This window comes from Oryzias latipes, chromosome 18 (genome assembly GCF_053564925.1).
Source record: "Oryzias latipes strain Hd-rR chromosome 18, Olatipes_Hd-rR_3.1".
NCBI classification, from domain to species: Eukaryota; Metazoa; Chordata; class Actinopteri; order Beloniformes; family Adrianichthyidae; genus Oryzias; species Oryzias latipes.
The window spans coordinates 21,642,012-21,667,280 of record NC_136254.1 but is presented as its reverse complement, the minus strand read 5'-3'; the positions used below and the strand labels follow the sequence as shown (position 1 = coordinate 21,667,280).

Genomic DNA, 25,269 nt, shown 5'->3' with positions numbered 1-25,269 from the left:
AACTATTTATAATTATCAATAAATCAGCTTTGAGTAAACTGTAGAATGACTGTGTCCCTGAGTTTATCTTGGGTGTATCTGGGGCCTTGTTCCTATGCTTTACCCTGTAATGCTTCAACATTAAGGAGGTTTCGTTCAAATCTGAAAGTTCTGTCGAACAAATGCGACATTCAACCTGCACAAAATAATGTGAATAGTTAACTAAGAGTCACTTTGAAATGAATGTAAAACAAGGAAAAGGAAACAAGTCCTTTATGTTCTGAAAATGGACCCACACAAGTGGAAACCTTCCTTTTGCCTTGAGGCTGTTCCATTATTGTTGATGACTGATAATGAACAGTAAAATATCAGAGATTCTTTTGACAGATGCATCCCGTTGACAGATGTGCTTTTGCGAGTCATTGTCAGTTTAAACAGTTCCTGTATCGGTCGCATGACATTTCCAAAGCGATACGCACACTGACGTGATTTTGCTTTATGAGCTTGATGCATGGGTGTTGCTAGACGCACTCACAAGTCTTCTTCCTCTTTCGGCTTCTCCCATCAGGGGTCGCCACAGCGAACAAGTCGCATGGTAAACTTGGCAATGTTTTACGCCGGATGCCCTTCCTGACGCAACCTTCTCAAACCGGGCTTGGAACCGGCACGGAGGTGGAGAAGGGAAAGACGCACTCACAAGTAATGAGTTTTAATTAATAAATTCTTGGATCTCTGTTGCATCTTTTATCTTGGTTCCCGGCATCTGGGTTCCCCTGACCATAATAAAAATGTGTGGATGATGTGTTTGCTGTGATTGTGAGGGCAATCACACAAACACATGAACTGTTGTCAAGTGCAGACAGCTGGGGGTGCTTCCAGAGATGTGCCATGCCACTGTTCCCTGGAGTTAAAAACTGTGTGGTTGTGATCAGTGATCACAGGACAGGGAACATGGTAACGTCATTTGATGGAGACATCATTGTGACTTATTAGCCTCCTTGCTGAGAGGTGAGAGCATTATCTTATGCCACCTGCGATCTATTGGTCCTATAAACAAGTAGAAGTTGCTCTGGAAGTATTCCAGTTCCAAAGAAAATTAAAAAATAAAAAGAACACAATTTAAATATGGTATCAAAAGGTGCATGTTGGGTTTTAAATAAACAAACTGCAAAAGTTAAAGTCATGGGTTGATGATATAGGCGAGCTATCCTGCAGCCAGGAAAGGGCTGAAATAGCCCTAGCTATTGTACAGGCGGCAAACGCAGCAACTTTATCATGCCACAAATGGTAGATGGGGTGGGGAACAAAAAAACACCCTGTTGCATTTTCAGCGCAGTTTTGTGCCGATGGTGTGCTGTAAATTCACCAAAACATGCCAGACTTGTATTGGCGCTTAGTGATCCAAAATCTTCTTTTGGGATTAATATAAATGTAATTCACTTGTTTTTCACCTTTTGGAATGTCCCTTTCAGAGGTTGCAACAGTGAATCAGCTTTCACTGATTCACACATGTGGTTTGGCTGAGATTTTTATGCTACATGTACTTCCTGACAGAACCCTGTATATTATCTGGCCTGGGGACTGGCACATGGAGACCCAGACTTGGGCCCTCTTGTGGCTAAATAGGCATCAGAACAAAGGGTCTCGCCTAAGGACCCACATTGGATGAACCCTGGTTTCCCATTCCCCAGGCCTACACTCAGCCAACTAAGCCGATCAGCTGCCTAATATAAATCTATTTAATTTGACAGGTAAAACCACAGAGTTAGAAAGAAATGAAAGTTCAAGTATTAGTCAGGGGTGGTTGATATCCTGGAGTTCTTCCACTGTTTTAGTGAAGCTAATTGCCAGGAAATGTAAGAATTTTTTGTTTTCCTATATGCTCCACTGAGATAATATATTTATTTTAAAGCTTGACTTGGCACCTTCCTATACTGCTAAAATAAATGCTTGTGCAGATAATTCATCTGACCTAGTCCCTGTACGGTATCTTTGAATATTGAAAAACAAAACAAACAAAAAAAACTCATTAAAACAAAACAGAAAAGCTAAAGGCCACTATCATAACAACTAAAGCATCTAGAAAACCTCAGTTGTGTCACACTTATCCCTTCTAATGCCACTATGACCTCAAACGTAACAACAAAAGACGCTATGCAAAAAAAAAAAATCCAGGGGAAGTGTGTGGGACCAGCCTTCCTTTACATAGAAAGGGATGAAGGAAAAAAATATTTTTATATAAAATACCTCTTCCTCCTTGACTGAGACAATAGAGCCAGTATCCAGTGCTACAAAAATATTGTTTCCTGGACTGTAATTTTTCCAGGGCCCAAATTACTATTAATTGCTGCGATTTTTTTAATAGTTTTCTTGTTGAGTACAAAGCTTTCAAGATAGTTAACATAATCCGATAACCTTTAAGCTGCCAAAAAGGTTTTGCTTTATTTTTTAAATGCTTTATTTTACGCAATGACAATTTTATTTAAAAAAAAATAATGAATAAATAAACGGCAAATATAGATTTGAATTTGTTTGATGCTTTGCTACAAGTTTCAGTCGAACAGAGAACCCTCTGTTATATTTTTTAATTCAACTTTTTCCCATCACACACGTTGCTTGCTATTTGACTAAATGTAAATGTTTCTCATTCACCTCTTTGTTATTTCTTCGTTCCTATGAATAACTTTGTGCTGTACAGAGCAGGCACAGGTGCAGTTAAAGCAGGAAGAACTGGTTTTGCAGAGACTAATTGCAACATTGATCTTGCTTCCTGTTCTGTATTTATCTGTGAAAGCTCGACAAGAAGACTCGAACAAATCTCACGTCAGTGAGAAAAAGGTTAGTAAATCGTTTGAGAAGCAAATATTCTGTGAATTATTAAAATTTGTTTCCACTTTACAGTTGGTTAAGGATGTGATCTTGTCTAAACTATGTCAAAGACCTGGTGGTTAGTTCTTAATGTGCATTTGCGTTATGTGTGTTGGTTGGGGGTGGTATAGGATAGTTGCTCAGTGAATGACAAAGCTGATAACTGCCAGCATTGAGCACTGATGTTGTTTTTGTGGCATTCATATTTAATGGAAATACTTCAAGCCTCTTTTTGACCTTTTAGTTTTTTTTTAAAGGATTACACCTAAATTATTTAACTAACCAGTTTCAAATGAACTGGCTCTTTGGTACTTAAACAGTTTCTATGAATACAATTTCCCTGCAAAGCTACTGACACTTCCTCAGGGCAAAATGTTAAAACTTTAGTAAAAACGCCGACTGTGTGAGCAAAAGGTGTGATGCAACAATAAGCTGGCAGCACAAACCACCCCCCTAATTCTCCCTTATTTTTGTACTCATCACGCATTGCATCCTATTTTGCAAAGATTATCTGAGTATTTTTTTTAATTAGAGAAGAGTTTGAAGTTACTGTTTTCAAGGCAGTAAGAAATGGTAAACTAGGAGAGATGCATGATTTTGCTTTTTGCCTCTTGTGTATATAGTCATTTTATTTATGTAGTCATTTATTTTTTACTGCTTTTATTTAAATATAGGCAGTATTTTTAAAATTGTGACTAATTTCAGGTTTCATTACATAGTTCTTGTATTTAATCATTTATCTTCATTAAAAAATAAATATAAGCAGCATTTTTTTAAACATTCAGAATTTTAAGTTTTACACAGTTTACGCATTTATTTATCTCAGTGTTTTTCAACCTTTTTTGAGCCAAGGCACACTTTATCCTTGACAAAACTCCCGCGGCACAGTAGCATCCAAAAATTAAAAAGGAAAAATCTCTATAGTCTGTATTGATGTACAGTCCCTCCACAATGTTTTTTCTAAAAGATGTCATAAAAGTTAAGTTAGTTTTCAGTAATAATTTTCAACTAAATTATTTGACATTTTACCCCGGTACTTGTTTTAACCTTCAGTTTATTAACATGTTACCTCACAATAAAACAAATATATTCTTTATAAATTGTGATTTTTTTTAAAAATATTTTTTTCAATGTTGGTGCAAAAGCAACTGTAATTTTTTAAAAAATTGATATGAACACAATAAATTTGATACATTTAACACGAAAGGACTAACATTATATTTATGTTTTCTGTAGCTCCACAAAAAGTGAACATGTTGAAGTTTTATTAGGTTTTCATTTGTCTTAATCAAAGATGAAGTCTTTAAAAACTTTAACACAAACGTTTTATTTCTTTTTAGATGAGTAACCCTTGTGCTATCTTAGATGACCCCACCCTTACATTGACGTTTTCTCCCTACCTTGACAAAGGTGGATAAAGGTGGAAAGATTTCATGTAATCCAGTGACACTAGTGGGTCTAGATGACCCAACTCCCAACGTTAAAGTGCCTAGGATAGCACAAGGGTTAAATTGTTTCAATGTAGTTTAATTGTATCTGTTGGCCACTTCACCTTAATCCTGTTTATTAAATGTTATTACTTTTTTTTAAGTTTAACGTATAAAATAATCCAGACGTTATTAGAAAAGTGTTTCAGTTAGAAAGATGATTTGGACCAAACTCTGGGATGTTTGGCTGTTAATAAACACAAACTTTGAAGAAGAACTAAACTGTTGACCTCTGATATCATCAATCATCAAGAAGATTTAAAAACTGTTTGATATGTGTTCGTTGTGGTTTAACAGGGAAGACACATTTTACGCTGGGACGCTGTCACTTTAACCCGATGCATCATGGGAGATGTAGTGCAAAACTGCTCCTGATCGCAGACACTCCCTGAGCTTCTTTGTTTTGTTCACTTGTTCCACGGTCTGACACCGGATCCCACGGAAAGCTACACATTAAAGTGTTTAAGTTCTTGTAAAAAATTGTTTTGTTTTGTTTTTCTTCATTGAAACTGTGAATAAAATATGAGAAATATTATAAAGAGTTGGCAAAAATTCCATTTAAACTAGTTGCAGACAATTTATAAAAAAATGATTAATTATTTGATTTAACCGTTTGTTTGTTTTTCAATGCATATTAGTAGTACTAATGTTAAAATGTTAAATATCTCTGTTTTTTAGTTTCACAGTCAATTGTGAAAATGTCATGAAAGCTATCAGACAAAACTACACTGGATTAGCAGCACTGGTAAGTACAGATTTCCTGATCACGTTTTTTCCTGATCACACATTTTCAAAAAAAACAAATTTAATAAACAGAGCCAGATTTTTTTCTGGATCTGTACACTGTATTGCAAATGTGTTAGTACCATCGATGAATATATTAGTTGACGTGCTTTGTGAGAGAGTGTATGACGCGTTTTTCCCAACACTGCTATGCTTTTAGCAAGTTTAGCTCTCACTTGCTTTATTTGTGCCTTCCATCTTATTTTGTCATCCATAATTACTCCAAGGAACTTTTTCCAAAACATGATTATCGATTGCAACTTCTAATTTCTAAATCTGCAGGATTATGGCGATTTCCAAAAATCATGAATTTAGTTTTGTTAACATTGAGTGAGAGTTTATTTTTTTCTAACCATTGTTTTAGTTTCCCTAACTCTGTGTTTACTATTTTTACTACTTCACTGAGATTCTCCCCTGAACATACTATACTTGTGTTGTCGGAATATAAGAAATATTTGAGTGTATTTGACACTATGTGTATGTCATTAATCCATAGAATGAAGAATGTTAGGCCTAATATTGACCCTTGGTCGTGGTACTCCACAGCTTAAATTCAGCAGGGATTACTTACAACTGTTGCCGGTTTTTAATGTAACTGATCAACAAATGAAATGCCAGTCCTCGTATTCCATATCATTCCAGTTTCTTTACTAAAATGTTATGATAAATGGTGTCAAAAACCTTTTTCAGATTGATGAACACTCCTACTGTAAAGGCTTTATTATCCATGCCATTTATAGGTCCTTCGGTTAGTTCCATAAATGCCAGGGATGTTGATCTATTTTTTCTGAAACCATATTGGTTGTTGGACATTAGTTTATGTTTCTCAGCAAAATTCTCCTGCTTTGTGAGGAATACTTTTTCAAGTATTTTTGAGAATTGGCAGAGTAAAGACACTTGTCTGTAATCTGTTAGTTGATGTTTGTTCCCTGATTTGTGTAATGGAAGTAAATAAATAGATGTTTCTGTTAAAAGTTCTTTGTAGGTCGTTGTTTGAATTAAGATAACCCAATAGAGCCACTTGCTGTCAGTTAAAAACATTTTTTAAAATAGTTATTGGTCCGGTAATTCTGAATCTGTGAATATCTAGCCATCTTAGCATAGGTTAGTTTAGCTGAACAGTTTTTTGTATGCCTCCTGCTCAAACTAGTGCTGCAATAAATTGTGGTGATCCGTTCATAATATGCACACATCTAGTAGAGTATTTTTCTGGAATAATAAGCTAGAAATATTTAGCCCTGATCATAATAGAAATAAATTAAATGTCCAGTACTGATCAGGCTACAACATCCGATTTTCGATCGAGACATCAGCCATGTGATCGGGCCTGATTTCCAATCACGTGTTCGGATCGGGACATCACCACTGGTTCAGATTAAATTTCAAAATGCAAGGTAGTCTGACAGAGTAAGTCTTTGAATAGAAATCAAATACACCATGTACACATTTGCAATGATAGACTATCATAAGAAAGCACTGGTATTTGTTGTGCAAATAAAATAATTGAAATACATCTCTGTATTGTTTACTATGCCGAAAATTTATTTTCGCTGGGTCCTAGGTGTATGCAAAATTTGGTGACTTTTCACTCTTATGGCGGCGGTTAAATTGTCGCTCAAAGGCACAGAAATTTTTCCATCAGAGGCAGTGCAGCGAAAACAATATGGTCCTTGCAGTCAGTGACTGGTGTGGTCCATATTTAGATATTAAAAGCATCATAGAGCAAATGCTCTTGAGAGGCTTAAAAGCAATATATATGTATATAAATTACTGAACTCTCAAATAACAATTGATATCAACAAAATTTGAGAGCTTATGTTTCACTGGTATGACTGAATGATTCCAGAGAGCCATACACTTTAATAATAGTTTTTATAAACATGTTCTGCAGCAATTAGTTGAAATAACTCATTTGTATGTATTGTTATAAACATAACATTCTCCTATTTTCATTGATGAAGTGATTCATTATTATGGCTGCAAACATTTTTTTTCTTCGTAATCTCTGAACATGTAAAATTTTAAATTAGGGTAATTTTTTGCCATTTAAAATCTTTTGTTTATCCATTAGAGGAATCAAGCATTTATTTTACAAAGCATTTATTCATGTACAAATGAAGATATGTCTCTCACTAATTTTTGTCAATATCTTTGCAGATCAGCAAATGGAAAACTGATCAGATTACACCATGAAAGGTGGACCTCTTTTCATCCTGCTGGCAGGTCAGTCACATGGCTGAAATAATTGTGCCATGTATTAGCAATGCAACATTATTTTTAATATTCACATTAAAATATAAAAAGAAAACCAAGCAAATGATTGAATGCATTAATTTAAAATAAAACATGGATATTTGCTTAATTTTGATTAGAAAAAATAATTCCAATGGTATTTAATGTTTACGGATCATTCATTGTAAAATGCTTTCTACATCAGATCATCCATCTTGTATTGCCGAATTTTTAAAAGGTTTTAATATCGCCACATAACAAACATCCTAAGGCACTAAAAGGAATATAGTAAGAAGTTAACTATCACATTTGTACTTTTGTATAAAATGCTTCATTTTCTAGTAAATTACAATTAATAGAAATTCTCCTTCTTCCTCCCCCACAAAGCTGCCTGCATGGATTTAAAACAAAGCATTCCAACCCCTTTACAAACAGAAGAAAATAACAATGATAATCAGACTACGATACGCTGGCCTGAAAATGGACCTTCAGCAACAACTAAGACAACAACATTAAGCTCGTATGAAAAAGAGACAAGCCTAGTTTCTGAAGAAATGTCAAAAACAATGGAGTACATTTTCACTGACCAGGAATCCAGCAAAAACAGCCAACAAACTCATTTAACCACAAGCCAACCAGTTTCTTTACCAATGGAAAACACAGAAACAGCAAATGAAAGTCCAACACCAACAAAAACTGAAAATATTTTAGATTCTAGCAAAAGCACAGTCACCAGCATTTCACCATTTTCAATCAGGGATTCTGAGTTAGCAAGCACAACAGCAAATGACCTTCAAGACAAAACAAAAACAGATTATTCAAACTTAATCACAATCAGATCTGATGAGACAACTTTAGCTTCATCATCTGTGACTAAACTTCACGCAGCCACTCCAACTCTGACCCGACCAACACAGCCAGATGTGGTCACTGTTGATGAACTGGTAATCACTAATGAGAGGTCATCTGCAGAGATAACAGTTGTTTTTCCAACACTGACTTTCCAAAAAATGACCAGTGCAACACAAGAATTCACAAGCTCAAGCAGGAGCACCCAACATTCAGCATCCGAACAGGAAAGTCCCTCACCAACAGCAGAATTAGGATCAGCCACATCAAATAAAAATATATTATCTATACTCCCTGTAACTTCATCTCCACCGGAAGAGTTTTTCACAAAATCATCAGCTGCAACATCAACAACCGATTATTTGGGGAATAAAGGACCAATAGATTACACAGCGTCTGTAGATTCCAGGTCTGCCACGAAGCCTCAAACCTCAGACATAAATATTACAACGGCTTCTTTTGAAGCACACTCCAATACAAACTCAATACAAACATCCTACACTACACAGTTGGTGACACAAGGATCACCAACCAAATGGACTGCAACAGAACCATTTTCAACGGAGAAACTAAGCTCACTATCTTTAAAGTCACACTCAGGACTAAGTCTCATGGAGAGTCACAGCACAGCCAAGGAAAATAACATAACTCTGGAAACACTAGCAACACATCCTTCAGCATCTGACACAGGTGGATCTACTAGACAGAATGTTAATGATGTTGCAACCTTAGAAACTACTGCCACATCTAGAGGTTCTCAAGGGGTCACAATGTCAACTTTAAACGAAACATCACAGAGTAATAAGATGTTACCCAACAAAACTGCTGTTGAAAAGACACAGAGAGACTCAGCACAGACACAACCAATAACCCTTTCAAAAGGCTTTATATCAACACCAGCAGAGCAATACAAGTCACCAACAATGGAATTACCAATACTAGCCACAACATCGTCTATAGAAACCCAAAGTATGAAGCTTGTGCCACAAACTGTCAAAACTACTGTAACATACCCAGCTCCCTTTTCTGTGACAACAGAAACACCCATTACACTAAAATTAACCACGCCAGCCACAATAAAAAACCAAGCCACTATAAATTCTAACACTTTTGTACATCAATCCACCACCATGAAACCTATTACTGCCAATACACATCAGAGTTCAATTTTTGTCACACAATCAGTAGACCAAAAAACCAAAACATCCAATATGCTTTCATCTGGAACTTTACTTCAAAAAAACGTAACAGAGTCCCAACAATTACCCTCTGCTTCACACATTGTTTCGTTTGCAACAGAGGAACAAAACCAATCAAACAGAGAAAATTTGTCTACAAAAGGGACAATGACGTTAACCTCTCAGGCGCAATCCATTCCTACACAATATCCAAAATTAGACATAACCCTAACAAAGAGCAAACAGGACACTGAAGGACAAGCCATCACAATTCACTTACAAAATTCTTCAATGCAAACTATGTCTCATATTTTTGAGTCACAAACTTCAGGCAAGAAAACTATGCAACCACCCAGTGCAGCACAAATAACTGTAAAATCAATAATAAAAACAAGTACAACTATGGTTGAAAGTACCTTTGCTGAAGGAAAGTCACAAACTACAGATATAAGATCTTCAAAACCACCAAGTTCAACACAATTATCTATTTCACTTACAAATGGAAATGTAACAGCTTCAAACTTCTCAAAAGTACTACAACCATTTGGCAGTTCTGTCAGCTCAACAATAAAGGCAAGTACAACTGTGGTTGTAAGTACTTCTTTTGAAAAAAAGTCACAAACTATAAATATAAATCCTACAGAACCACTAAGTGCAACACAAGTAATCTCTTCAGTTACACCAAGTCCAACACCTTTAAATTCCTTCTCAGAAGTAGTGCAACAACCTGCCACCACCATTAAAGAGGATATAACTATACATGAAAGTACTTTTACTGCAGAAAAGTCGCAAACCACAAATACAAGATCTTCAGAACCACCAATTGCACCACAAGTAACTTCTTTAGTTACACCAAGTCCAACAACTTTATACTCCTCACAAGTAGTGCAACAACCTGCCACCAGTATAAAATCATCAATGAAAGAGGATACAACCATGAATGAAAGTACTTTTACTGCAGGAAAGTCACAAACTACAGATATAAAATCTACAGAACCACCGATTGCAAAACCACTAACCTCTTCAGTTACACCAAGTCCAACAACTTTAAACTCCTCTCAAGTAGTGCAACAACTTGCCACCAGTGTAAAATCAACAATAAATGCAAGTACAACTATGGTTGAAAGTACGTTTGACGAAAAAAAGTCACAAACTACAGATATAGGATCTTCGGAACCACCAATTGCAACACAATTAACCTCTTCAGTTAAAGCAAGAAGTCCAACAACTTCAAACTCATCAGAGGCACTGCAACAACCTGACACCACTGTAAAAGTAACAATAAAAGCAAGTACAACTAAGGTTTTAAGTGGCTCTTCTGTAGGAAAGTCACAAACTACAGATACAAACTATACAGAACCACTAAGTGCAACACAAGTAATCTCTTCAGTTACACCAAGTCCAACACCTTTAAACTCCTTCTCAGAAGTAGTGCAACAACCTGGCACCACCATAGAATCATCAATGAAAGAGGATACAACAATAGATGAAAGTACCTTTCCTGCAGAAAAGTCACAAACTACAGATACAAGCTCTTCAGAACCACCAATTGCAACACAAGTAAGCTCTTCAATTACACCAAGTCCAACAACTTTAAACTCCTTCTCAGAAGGAGTGCAACAACCTGCCACTACCATAAAATCATCAATGAAAGAGGATACAATCATGGATGAAAGTACCTTTACTGCAGGAAAGTCACAAACTACAAATGTAAAATCTACAGAACCAGCAATTGCAACACAAGTAAGCTCTTCAATTACACCAAGTCCAACAACTTTAAACTCCTCACAAGTAGTGCAACAACCTGCCACAACCATAAAATTATCAATGAAAGAGGATACAACCATGGATGAAAGTACCTTTACTGCAGGAAAGTCACAAACTACAGATATAAAATCTACAGAACCACCAATTGCAAAACCAGTAACCTCTTCAGTTACACCAAGTCCAACAACTTTAAATTCCTCTCAAGTTGTGCAAAAACTTGCCACCAGTATAAAAGCAACAGTAAAAGCAAGTACAACTATGGTTGAAAGTACCTTTACTGCAGGAAAGTCACAAACTACAAATATAAAATCTACAGAACCACCAATTGCAACACAAGAAAGCTCTTCAATTACACCAAGTCCAACAAGTTTAAACTCTTCACAAGTAGTGCAACAACCTGCCACTACCATAAAATCATCAATGAAAGAGGACACAACCATGGATGAAAGTACCTTTACTGCAGGAAAGTCACAAACTACAATTATAAAATCTACAGAACCACCGATTGCAAAACCACTAACCTCTTCAGGTACACCAAGTCCAACAACTTTAAACTCCTCTCAATTAGTGCTACAACTTGCCACCAGTTTAAAATCAACAATAAAAGCAAGTACAACTATGGTTGTAAGTACGTTTGATGAAGGAAAGTCACAAACTACAGATATAGGATCTTCGGAACCACCAATTGCAACACAATTAACCTCTTCAGTTAAAGCAAGAAGTCCAACAACTTCAAACTCATCAGAGGCACTGCAACAACCTGACACCACTGTAAAAGTAACAATAAAAGCAAGTACAACTAAGGTTTTAAGTGGCTCTTCTGTAGGAAAGTCACAAACTACAGATACAAACTATACAGAACCACTAAGTGCAACACAAGTAATCTCTTCAGTTACACCAAGTCCAACACCTTTAAACTCCTTCTCAGAAGTAGTGCAACAACCTGGCACCACCATAGAATCATCAATGAAAGAGGATACAACAATAGATGAAAGTACCTTTCCTGCAGAAAAGTCAAAAACTACAGATACAAGCTCTTCAGAACCACCAATTGCAACACGAGTAAATTCTTCAATTACACCAAGTCCAACAACTTTAAACTCCTTCTCAGAAGGAGTGCAACAACCTGCCACTACCATAAAATCATCAATGAAAGAGGATACAATCATGGATGAAAGTACCTTTACTGCAGGAAAGTCGCAAACAACAAGAACAAGATCTTCAGAACCACCAATTGCAACACGAGTAAATTCTTTAATTACACCAAGTCCAACAACTTTGAACTCCTTCTCACAATTAGTGCAACAACCTGCCACCACCATAACATCATCAATGAAAGAGCATACAACTGTAGATGAAAGTACCTTTACTGCAGAAAAGTCACAAACCACAAATACAAGATCTTCAGAACCACCGATTGCAACACAAGTAACTTCTTTAATTACACCAAGTCCAACAACTTTAAAATCCTTTTCAGAAGGAGTGCAACAACTTTCCACCAGTATAAAATCAACAATAAAAGCAAGTACAACTATGGTTGAAAGTACGTTTGACGAAGGAAAGTCGCAAACTACAGATATAGGTAGTGATTTTGCCTCTACAGTCAGGGGATTCACAACACCCACTACACTATCGATGGAAACCACTGCAACACAATCATTTGCACCAACAGCCAGTGTGAGTACATCATCATACTCTACGGCCGCAAGCAAGGAAATGCCCAACTCAACAGCAACAGTTATTGAATCCACAGTAGCGTTAGCAGGAGCAGCCTCTGTGAAAACAACAACTGCAAGACAAACAACAATTACAGGTACATTTCATGTCCTGGAATCAACAACTCCAGGAAAAAGTTTAGCTCAAGAGACAAAGAATATTGTTAGCTTATCAACTTCACCATTGCTCACAGCTCCAATGCAAACCCCAGATTTCAAAGATGACACTGTGTCACCATCACAAGGAGAAACAATGACCATGTCATCTCAGGGGCCATTCACAGAGGCTTCTTCAATATCTGCAAGAACAGAAATCACAATGGCAGTGGCGTTTACTTCACCTGCACTGATGTCAAGTAACCCTGCAATAACATTGGTAAACTTTTCAAAAGGCACTACACAATACGCAACTCAAGGGGAAATAACTAACTCTCCAGCAAACACACAAATGTCTTCTTCATTAACTAAAGACACACATGCTATAACAAAAACCGAACCAGTTACACCTTTGGTTAGTGGTTTATTTTCTACAGCAACATCATACAACACGTCACCCATGGCTAGAAAGTCGCCAAATAGGATATCAACACCACCTGAAACAACTGTTTCGGAAAAAACAGTAAACACAGATTCAGCCACTTTAGGAAAACCTCCTCGAAGTTTGGCATCTTCAATTTCCCCATCAAGCCCTACAACAGCAGCTGCTGATCCCACACATGTAATCACCAGAATATTAAATGACACTCAAACTGCACCAAATGCACCACAGGGAGTGTCCCTTCTCTCAAGCAAAAGCACAGATGGCAGTTTGTCATCAAACCAATCTTCACTGAGACCCAGCTCAACCGAAGCAGCACCTGCAGCACATTCAACACCTCCAATGGAGGTGACTACAAAAATGAAGATGGTTTCACAGACATTAGCAGCTGGTGTTTTTTCAAGTCCTATATCTCAAAGAACAGTGGCAACAAATCCAAGTTCCAATGCTTCAATATCCAGCACTTCCCAAAGCAACACAACTCAAAAGCAATCTGGCGCTTCTTCATCTTCACTTAGGGACAGCATGGTGTTCTTCAAACTTCCCAAGGTTGCTGTGGTGACTCGGCTCGTCTTTGATCACCCAACTTTTGTCAGGACCCAATTTATGGCTTCAAATGCTACGAACTAAGAAAAAAGTACGAATAATGTGAATGTTTCAAGAATGTCTGGTGGTACACTGTGTAATTAGCATAAAGACAATGTTTTCTCGTGAAAATTTTCAGCTTTAACCAATTATATATATATAGATATGGCAGATTTACCTTGAGGCCATTTAGCAAAAAAGTTGAAGTTATCAGACAATTCTTGACATTAATTTTATTGTAGGGGATAAAGATAAATATTTGACTTTTCATCTAATAGTGTAATATTTTATTTTAATTTAAAAATACTTCTCACACCACATCAAAATCGTGATTAAATTAATATCATCGGTTTGTAAATAGCAGTGAGGCCAAAAAGTATTCAGTCACCCACTAATTGTGCAAGTTTATCTTCCTAAAAAGATAAGAAAAGCATGTAATTTTCCTCATAGGCAAGCCTAAACCATGACAGACAGAATGGAGGAAATGAATCCAGGAAATTAGTTTTGTAAACATTTTTAATTGGTCGATTCTTTGGTAAAATCAATATTTTACCTACAATCAAGCAACTTTTACAGATTTTTACAGACCTGTAACTTTTTCTTCAAGGGGCTCTTTTTTTCCTGGCTACCTCTTTGAACTCTTTATCAGTATGAAAGACACCTGTCCGCAACTTCAACGAGTCCAAACTCCAAGACAAAAGAGCTATCTTAGGACACCAGAGACTAAATTGTTCACCTGCACCAGGCTTGAAAGAGTGAATCTGCCACAGGTTAGCAACTTGGTGTGAAAAAATCAACTGTGGGAGCAATTATAAGGAAACGGTAGACATAAACGGCCAAAGATAATCTCCCTAGATCTGCTCCACATAGGATCTCACCCGTTGGGTCAAAATGATCACAAGAATTGTGAGCAAAAATCCCAGAACCACATGGGGGACCTAATGAATGACTTGCAGAGAGCTGGAACCAAAGTAACAAAGGCTACTAACAAGACACCACCAGAGATTTAAATCCCACAGTGCCAGACGTGTCCCCCTGCTAAAGCCAGTAGATGTCCAAGCCAGTCCTGGGGGCCTAACCAGGACTGGCTCCAGATCTCAGCCTCATTGAAAATTTTTGGAGGGTGTTAAGAGTTTGTGTTGCTCAGCAACAGCCTCAAAACATCACTACTCTAGTGGAGATTTGCATAGAGGAAAGGGCCAAAATACCAGCAGTAGTGTATGAAAATCTGGTGGAGACCTACATAAAATATTTTACCTCTATCATTGACACCAAAAAAGGGTAGGTATTGAGGTAAACTTTTTTTTGACCAGATAGTTATTGTCCACCATAATTTGCAAATAAATACTTTCAAATTCATATACTGGAATTTGTTTTTCTCATTCTGTCTCTCACAGGTGAAGTATATCATGAACATTACAAGCGTCTCTCATCCTTTTAAGTGGGACATCTTGTACAGTTGGTGACTGACCAATACGTTTTTGCCCCTGTGTACATTTGGATGGATTGTATTTTATTTGTTAGAATGCAAAAAAATATGCACGGCCAAGCCTCAACAACTTTGTCACATTTAAAAATGTTGTTTAAAGCAACATCCTTGAGGCATGATGCATAACTGAATTTACGAGTCACCCTAAAATTTCCTTGTACTTGTTTGTATTATGAATGAGCTGACATTTCTTAAGAAATTCACGGAATTGAAATTTCAGTTTTCTTTGTACTGTTGTACAATCTGTTGGTTGATTCAGATCTGATATTATCTTGTCTTTTGTCTGATATGTGTTGTATTATATGTACCTTTACAGCACAAATGTAAAATCATTGTGTCATTTCTAATACTATGTAATGTATAATCACATGATTTTAATTATACAGCCTGGTTTGAGCTTAATGCAGTATAATTGCAGCTTAGACTCCTTCCTGAAGCCTTCACCTCTCCGTGTCATGGTTTTCTCCCATGTAGTTTATGCAAACTACATAATGTAAAGCATCCTATCGTCACTTCACTTGTATTTTAAGATACAACCACGCACCCTGTGTAGGTGTGTCTGTGTCAAAGGGAAAAATGCAAAAACACTGTAGTTGTAACTACGTCACAAAAATGGCTTGTTGTAGGGACAGATAATATTTGTGGACTTTTTAAGTGTATTATAAAGATAGGATCTGAAATCACTCAGCCTCCTGCTGCCCGTTTAAAGCCAGAGGACATCTTTCATATTATACCAACAAGTATATGCGTAAAGTCTATAAATAAGTCTATAAATTGTTTATAAAAGTATTTTTTTTATTCCTTGCATTGAACTTTTCTCAGTTCTTTTGTTTGTCACTCCCCTATGTTGAATTTTTGTTTTGTCTTTTGTTCTTTTTTTACTAGAAGTCTGTGAAATATTTTGGAAAAATACTAATTTGAGAGTGTTTTTTAGAAATATGTATTATTCTGTAGAAAGAGTTGTACGCTTTTGTAATGAATAAAATAAAGATGGAAGTTTTATTACATTTTTACTTAACTTTTGAAGTACTTGTTAAACAGAATTTGATGTTTTTGTGTTTGTTTGTTTTACATTTAACTGCTGACATGAACATTTGACCTCTTGTATCTTTTCTACTCTTTTGTAAAAGAGGATGCAATGCCATTGCTTTAAAGTATGTCACTCCTGTTGATCATTTTAATACTGACAAGTCCTAACGGTAACAGAGCTCCACTGGGTTCAAATGAAATACAGGAAATGGACCAAGTCTGAAAAAAGTGATTAAACAGATTTATTTTACTCCGAGTTCCCATGGATTTTCTTACAAAGTTGCCTGTTTTTGTAAAAGTTACCATAATGCACTAAATGTCCGAGGAATGCTATGCTCCACTGTTCTTCCAGACAAATTCTTTGCAAATTTGTTTTTTACAAGTCACACTACTGCAGGTTATCAATAGCTCTTCATGTCCGAGCAAAGTTGAAAGAACTAGGCACAGCTAATAAACTTTCTATTACTTTTGGAGTTGGGATTTTACAATTGGTGAATAACATAAGGAGTCCCTGGTGAAGTCTTGATTATGAGGAATGAGGGATGTTATATAAAAAAAAAAAGAATCAAGCCAAAGCGAAAGACACTGCCTTTCTCACATGGAGAAAAGACTGAATAACAAAAAAAAAAACTTTTCACCACCATCTAGAAAGCTGTCATTTATATTTTCCATCCTTGTATGTGGTTTTTATGTCAAACTTTAACGTTAAATTTAATAGTTGGGTAATTATTTTTAATTCAATTTCAATTCAATTCAATTCAATTTTATTTGTATAGCCCAAAATCACAACAACAGTCGTCTCGATGGGCTTCGAAGTAAAACATGAAATCAAAAGGATCACGAATACAAAGAGTTCAATAGAAAAATACTAAAATGAACTAACAAACTGACTAAGCTATACTGGCATCCCTGCCCTTAGACCCCCCTTCGCGGTAAGGAAAAACTCCCAAAAAAAACGGATTCCGGAAAAAACGAAGAAACCTCAGGGGTGCCCACATGAAGGAGGGATCCTCCCCCAGGACGGACATGCGATTTAACTCTTAGAGAAGAATAAACTTATCTAAATCTACAACTACATATATAAAAGTCCAGCAGACGAGCTTCATCCAGCCGTGGTTGGAGGGACAGTCAGAGGCGCGAGTCGAGCCGGAGACAGGAACCACAGCCAGGTGTAGGAGCAGGAGCAGAGGCGAGGTACTCGGTCAGGTACAAAGCAGAGACGAGCCGGAGATGAGCCAGAGGCAGGATCCACAGCCAGGTGTAGGAGCGGGAGCAAAGGCGAGGTACACGGTCAGGAACAGGAGCACGGATGAGCCAACTGGAGTCTGGAAGCACTCCCATTCCCCAGGAGGGGAGAGGAAAAGAGGGACAATACATGAATCGCACTGTACCAGACAGAGGCATGGAGAACTAAATGATAAATTATGATCAAGAATAGAGGAGAGGAAGGGTAGAAGTAGAAAAGAAAAAAGGACAGAACCCCAGTGCACCATAGTTACCCCAGCTTCAACTTCTAGCAGCCTTTTAAAAGAAATAGTTATTATTAAGTTTAATTTAAACAAATTAACATTAAGTTAAATAATCTTAATTTATTAAGGATTTTGCTCCTGACTGTAATACTTGTGAGCCACTGAGCCACACATGGACAGCATTGATGAAAATTGCTCCTTTGGGTATTATAAAAAATAATTCAGTGGAGAAAACATCCGGCAGATTTTTTTATTATTATTTTTTAAATCCAGTGATAGTAAACAAGCTAAACAAAAACATAAATGCTGTATAATCATTATCCTTCAGTCATATGATTAAAATACTGAAATATCAAAAACATTTTAACACTTATAACAGTATTTTCTTTTATTTATTATTATTTAAAAAGCACATAAATGTGTTACAGGAAATTTCAGCTAGTTTATACTGGCAGGTGCTAAATATACTGATGGTTTCCAGCATTTCTTCCAGTGTTAAGCGTGGGCCTCGTGTTTTTAAACCCTTATTTCAGCAGAATGCATGCAATGATCAAGGTTTTATACACAATCAAATCAATCTTTATATTTATGCTGTGAGAAGCTTAAAAAAGTACCCAAGTAAAAACAGTACAAAGGCACAAAAATAACAAATTAAAACCAACCCATGCCTTTGCCGTTCCTCCTGATTTCACACACCCCAGCATACTGTTCACAAACAACAAAAACTGCCATGAAAGCATGACTTTATTTATTAGAGAAACTTATGGGAAATGAATGGCTTTGCTGCTGAGAGGAAAATATTATATCGGGAATATATGGCGTATACTTATATAGCGCCTTTCTTCCTACAAGGAAAAAGCGCTTTACAGTCACAGACCCATTCACCCAGTCACACACACATTCACTCACACATTCACACACTGGTGGCGGCTCCGCTGCCAAACACAGGCGCCCGCCTACCACCAGAGGCAAGGTTTTTATACCAGGATCCAGCCCAGCCATAGGAACATCGCCACAACAGTCACCCAGAGCGGGACAACAAGGGTTTGCTCCACAGCCATGAAGCTACAATGCTGGAACACAGCCGTCCCAGTAAGGGCGAGCACCGCAGCAACAACCCCAGACCAAATCGGCAAGCCATGGCACAAAGGTTCCCCTAAAGGAAACACTGGGCCATAAATAGTAAGAAAAAAGTTCAAATTAAATACATGAAATGTATTCAAATACATAACATAAAAGGAATTAAAATACCATGACAAATAAATAAATAAAAGTATAAAATAAATAACCAGCTGAGACTATCTAAATGTTAAAAAGGGTGGGTCTTGAGCTTCTTCAATAAAAGAATCTCCATATAAAAACATGTAGACTCTTCCATCAGAGTGGTAAAACTATTATGTACTTTTTTTTTTACAAAATCACAGCTCATTAGCAAAATCTGTGTTTGGTGTGTTCCCTCTTCTGGAATCAAGCACTCAGTGGCATGTCACACCCCTCTTTGTCAAAGACATTTTAAATCTAGGATATGTTAAGTAACTGTCAACTTGCTCAAGAGTGGAATTCGGTGAACAGTATTTTCCCCTGAGCACAGAGGTGACTCAGGTTCTAGAAGAAGAAAAAAATCATTTATTTTCTTTGTTCTGTTTATAGATGTTAATAGTTTCTAAAGTAATTCCAGCCACAAGGCAAACCTTTTTAACATTGTTCAATAACTAACTGCATCAGCCAGAAATGCCACCATTACATAATTACCCCAAGCTTTAACAGCTATTTCAAGGAATAACCCTGTTACACCACAAAGCACTTTAAGCCTTTATAAAGATAGAAAAGAGCTATATGAGTAAACACCATTTACCATTTGTCACTAAATTAATGTAACTACTGTGTTTGTGCAAAAAATCCCAAACCAACAAAAACACCAAACCAACAGAATAACATCAAAACAGCTGACCCAATGGCTGTTTTGATGCAGCAAACACAGCAGAACCAACAACCACCACATAATGCATCATTGGTCACTGGATTTTTTTGGTCAATGTCATCACCCTTGTGATCCTTCCAATGTTGTATTCTTTCTGAAAAAAAATAAAGACAAATATTTTCGTCTTGTGCAGCTGTTTGGGGCTGTAAAAACCGCCATCAATTTGATTTAAAAGCCATAGGACGGAAATTAAAGTCTTCCTGTTTTTTTTCCTGGGCATTAAAACATTTTTTTAATGGTTGATTGGAGTCACTGAAGTATAAAGCTCTCTTTTTTTCTCCACATGCTCCCATGGTGACTCTGGAAATTGGCAATCCATTAAAAATGCCTAGTTGTACACGCATTAACTCAGGGTTACAGAGAGAAGGTCAATTAACCAAACTCATAACCGGTGTTTTGGAACCGACATACCCAGAGTAAGCAAGTTTAGGATTACTCAAGCGAGAGTTAAGGGTTAAAGTCATGGTAAGTTAACCTTGCTTTCTGGAATACCCCTCTGTGGTCAGGTGAGTGTTTGTGTTCTTCTGTGGTAAATTATGGTATGTAAAAGGAGGGTTAGTGCCCGGTTACCCCGACACCAAGCCCCCTGACTGAAGCAGCAGTGGCAGCCAGGCCCCCACAGACACCTGCGGGGGATAGCAGATCTAGGATAACCCAGGCAACCCAAAGTCAGCCACCCAGACCAGGGCCGGAGAGTGAGAGGGCACAGAGAGCGCAAGCCCTTGCCCAGCCAGAGAACGGCCCTCCCGCCATGCCAAGGAGCCCAGCGCAAGGAGCTACCAACCGGAGAACCACTCCAGCAACAGATGATCAGCCCATCACTACCCAAGAGTACTGAGGATCCCCCCACCCCAACCTCAGGCACAAACTGAGGGCCCCCAAGGGAGACCTGCTCCACGCTCCAGGCAGACACCCAAGGCCGGGGCCACCAACCAGGGTCCCCATTGATGGAAGTATTGCAGAATTTCTGGTTACTTTTTTTCCCCCACTTGTATTAATATTTCCAAGATGTGGCGCAAAAATGTTAAATAATTTGAAGCTATGTGAGCATACCCAAATGTCAATGATCAGCTTGTCAGAATGGTCAGTTCATGTCCATTTTCTGGATGGGGGTCTTGGTCCCAGTTGGAAACTGAAAATTATGTGATGATATGTGTAAATATACACCGGCCTTGGTAAATGGCGTTCAAGTGACCACATTCAGTGGAAAGTCTATTTAAAAGCATGTAAATCTGTATTTCGGGCTTCCACCATTAAAATCCTCATGAATACGTGTCACTACGCAAGTCAATTTTTGGGCTCTGCATACAAACTGGGCATTCTCTGAACTTTCGAGTGATTGAGCGTTAAAAAACTGATCTTTGACAAATCATGGAGTTGGATTTTGTAGTGACGCATGGATGGAATCGTTTTCAAAATACAGATCTGCCAGCTATTGTAAGAATAAACATGGAAGAGAAATCACTAATAGCGGTTTGTGTCCGGCTGGAATTATATAGCACCAAGTCTTATCGGAATAGAGCTATGAAAGAAAAAGCCTGTGGCAAAATTCACAAGATTTCCACCGTTTCCGCATTTTGCACCAAGCCTCTTCCAACTGTGAGTACACTCTTAAAAGAAGAAAGTTGATCCAACTTAACTGAATCACTTCAATTGGTAACACGTAACTGAATTAGGTTTATTGGACTTAATTTTTTTTGTCTATCCAACTCAATTTAATATGTTGATGTAACTTACATTTATTCCAATTTTGTTCATACAACTTAAATTGACACATTTATCTTAAGTTGCAACCACTGGGCCTTGTAATTTCCATATCAAAGACAAGAATGACCACGCAATGTCTCACATTACAAGCCAGTAGCTCACGTATCGTGAACTCTGTCTTTAATTTTGGGACATACGGTGTTTTACCGCGCAAGGGGGGTTGGTCATCATCCTCTCCCAAAGTTTAAATTACAAGTTAAAACAGAGTAAAACAGCTAGACAACAAAACACATGGACGAAAACTCACACTTAGACCCCAATCTACCCAGAAAGGCAAAGAAAATGGTATCCCACAATTCCTTGCGCTGCCTTACGTTATGACGTAATAACGCATTGACAGCTTCACACCAAAGTTACAACAACTAAATTAAATTAAGTTGATTGAAAGTAAAATAACTATGTCAGACAACTGAGTATTATTGAATGAACATAAAAAAAAATGATTTATTTTTACCAAATTAAATAATTATGTTAGATCAATGTAAAAAAGTTTATTTTTCCAACTACAGCCCAAATACTCTTTTTAGAGTGTTCATGCACTAGTATCGGGTATTAACATTCCTGTGTGATCTATGCTAAAAGGGCATTCAAAAACCCATGTTCCTTGCTTTTTGAACGAGCCACACATGCCCAGTGTGAATGTAACATTAGCTTTACCAAGTTTAAGTTCAGTTTAAAGTGACATGGTGACAGTAGAAGGAATTTTTACTTTTACATTTTTAACCAGAGACTTTACTTTGAAAAGCAAATCTGACGTATCTGTGGTGAGTAACAGCAGGGTTTGATTGAATTTACCAAGGAGAAGTGTGGAAAAGGTTTTTATCCTAAATGTAAATATGAAAATAATCCACGAGAGGAACTTGATCTATTAAAAAAATGTAAAGGATTAGAAAAAAATACAATCGTTATGACTTCACAGACTTGTTACGCTTGGAGCCTTGTCATAGTGGAGACTTCACGTCCCTTAGCAGCTGAGGATGGGATGTTCAACATTACCTAAGCAACAAGTGTATACTCTTTGGAGGTATTACAATGATAAAGAGTCAAATTTAAAGCTTGTTGCTCCCAGCCTTATGGTTCAGTGATCCTTTGCTGGCTCCAGCTATATGTCAAAATGTCCAGGGAAACTCAAAACCCCTAACTTTCTTACGTTTCTTAGAAGTCATTCCTGAGGAGAATCAGAATGTGAAAGAGCCACAGGCAAAATGACATAAGCTTCAATTATTTAACAAACTAGCAGAAATGAGACTTAAAAATCATAGATTAGGAACCAGACACACAAACCTGCGAACACAAAAAATCAAAAATGCATGACTTGAGTATTTGAAAAAGAGCAACTAAAACCATGAACTTAGCTAAACAGAGGCGACCAATCAACTGAAGCAGAAGCAGCTGTTGTGAATAAAAACTGAAACCTGGTATGATTGTGACTGTGCAAGTACAGGAACGCAGGCATAACATGCAAAAATTAAGCACAAGTCAAATGTTCTACATGGCTGGTGAAGGAATAATAATTGATTTCATATAGAGAGAGAAGAGAAAAAAAGACACAAAATAGTATTCTTCCTTTGTATTTACAAATAACAAATTTGAAAATACAAAGGTAGATTGTACATGTTTTCTAATTAACTTGCCATTGTAGCTTCTCATTGGTAAAACACACCTAATCCAGGTAATCAGAAGCAAGTACAGCCAGGTTTCTGAAAAATCAACAGGATTAATTTAGAGCAACCAACTGAACTACAACACATATTTTTTCCCTCTGGGAAGAAGCCAGAATGAAAATCGCGTTGTGCTGTTAGAGGTGAGAGTGCTAACCACCGCACCACCATGCAGCCCTCAAAGTCAACATACACATTTAAATGCTACAGCTGTAAGCCTTAAAGCAGTGGCTTCAAAACTAGTGCAAAACATTTATGAAACTTCATGCATTACTGAATCTTCATCTCTGCTATAATCTCTAAAGTCGACCAAATTTATATCTTGTTTTGCCTACAGTCTTGCCTTGAGGTAATTTTGATTTAAGTTGTTTCCACATAGCTGACAGCCGTGTAAAGTAAAACAGGTTTTGCACTCAATGCTTAAGGGAAAATTGGGCCACAGCCTCAGTTAGAAAGCTAAACATTGCGTTCCAGTTTTTCTGCTGAAAGCACAGTGCATTCACATGAGCCTTGGAACAAGGGGTCATGTATTCATGTATTTGGTGAGTCACTTCTGAGTTTGTCTATTGGGATTGCAAAGATGCACGACAAGTCCCAAATATCTTTCAAAGAAATGCTTGCTTTATTATTCCACTCAAGGTTGTTATGACAGCTAATGTGAGTCAAAAGTCAGCCCTCAACTGTATTTTGTAAGGTTATAAAACACTAAAAAACACCTTTTCTTATTATCTGCAGACAACTTAGATAGAATCCAACCACATCAAATTCGCTGCTTTAACCCTTGTGTGGTGTTCGGGTCTGTGGGACCCGTTTTCATTTTTTATCAAAAGAAAAATGATACAATTAATTAATTTCTTAAACTCAGACTCACTGGCCTTGGCTCATTTTCTGTGAAAAACATATATCAGAATACATTTTCAATAACCACACACTGTATACCCCCCCAACACATTTCTATTACATATAAGATGTTCGGGTCCACTGGACCCAGGGCTAATAGAAGTGTGGAAATTGATGTTTTATGTACCTACACTCTTTCCTCCACCTGTGTGGGCCTGCTGTGTGTGTGTGGGTGTGTGTATGTGTATGTGTGTGTGTGTGTGTGTGTAACCACTGAGAAAGAGAGAGAGAGAGTGGCAGAGAGAGAAAGATTCACTGTAAATGTGAGTTCTGTTTCTGCACCTGCGGTTCCCGCACAAGGTTGCAAAATTGTTAGAATAATTCAAGCATCAACTCTGTTTGCTCTCGTTCTCCCGCACATTTGACCATTTGACGGGAATCTTTCATGTCTCACTCTTTATCTGCTACAAATTGGAGGCGGGACACTATAAATATAGCTTTGCCAGTGTGGTTTCTTATCACAACTGATCAAAATGGCCAAAAGACTTTCTGCGCAGAGGGCCCTGGAATTGATTTTCCTGAATTGTTTTTTTGATGATGATGTAGAGGGAGACGATTCAGAAGAGGAGGTTTCAGAATTAGAGGATCACATTTCTGAAAATTCAGAGTCTGAAGAAGTTGATTAGATTGGGGCGGCCGTGGTGCAGCGGTAGGGCGGTCAACCCATGATCGTAAGATTCCAGGTTCGATTCCCGCCTTGCACGCCCATGAGTCGAAGTGTCTTTGGGCAAGACACTGAACCCCACCTTGCCTCTGGTGGTAGGCGGGCGCCTGTGTTTGGCAGCGGAGCCGCCACCAGTGTGTGAATGTGTGAGTGAATGTGTGTGTGACTGGGTGAATGGGTCTGTGACTGTAAAGCGCTTTGTCCTTGTAGGAAGAAAGGCGCTATATAAGTATACGCAATTTACCATTTATATTGAGCATCAGCCAGATCCAAAACGAAGCCATCAGCACCCAGCCACAGGACCAGGCCGTCAGCAGCAGGACCATGT

At 37.6% G+C, this 25,269-nt stretch overlaps 1 long non-coding RNA gene across 2 annotated transcripts; it reads left to right on the top strand.

The window, feature by feature from the left end:
- The first annotated feature begins 2,707 nt into the window (after positions 1 to 2,707).
- On the top strand, positions 2,708 to 16,749 carry LOC144987041 (uncharacterized). Of its 2 annotated transcripts, XR_013650904.1 has the most exons (4): positions 2,735 to 2,817; positions 5,013 to 5,079; positions 7,275 to 7,340; positions 7,737 to 16,749. It is a non-coding gene; the product is annotated as an uncharacterized LOC144987041 (long non-coding RNA). The 2 variants fall into 2 exon arrangements; XR_013650905.1 differs by lacking the exon at positions 5,013 to 5,079 and having other exon boundaries at positions 2,708 to 2,817.
- The last annotated feature ends 8,520 nt before the right edge of the window (positions 16,750 to 25,269 follow it).